This window comes from Penaeus monodon, chromosome 15, assembly GCF_015228065.2.
Source record: "Penaeus monodon isolate SGIC_2016 chromosome 15, NSTDA_Pmon_1, whole genome shotgun sequence".
NCBI classification, from domain to species: domain Eukaryota; kingdom Metazoa; phylum Arthropoda; class Malacostraca; order Decapoda; family Penaeidae; genus Penaeus; species Penaeus monodon.
Window position 1 is genome coordinate 8619197 of NC_051400.1, and position 353 is coordinate 8619549.

The 353-nt window shown below is 28.3% G+C and overlaps 1 protein-coding gene across 2 annotated transcripts in view; it reads right to left on the reverse strand.

Annotated features, from left to right (window-relative positions):
* Positions 1–353, reverse strand: part of LOC119581735 (RNA-binding protein fusilli-like) — a gene marked incomplete in the record, with an annotated part of 165619 nt that overhangs the window by 20074 nt on the left and 145192 nt on the right.

Below are 353 nucleotides of genomic sequence, written 5' to 3' on the forward strand. Positions count from 1 at the left end.
TAAGATGAAGACACAGAAGAAAATAATGACATCGGTGCCAATCTTTCGCTATCATTAGCTTAATTATTGAACAAATAAACGATCTGGCAATAATAATGAAGTTTAAATATTCTTAATTTGAAGGTTATTTACTTACTTATGTGTGTTTACTTAAGAATGTGATTTTTTTTTTTTTAATTGATAAGCATACAAAAAATGATAAAAAATGGGTCAAAATGCAAGACCTCGTGCAACCGATTACGCCGGTATATTGATATTTATGGTCCTGATAACAAAGATAACAAGTAACGATAACATCGAAAATTATTAATCAGACAACGGTAAAAAAAAAGACTCAGAAGGATACAAAAAAT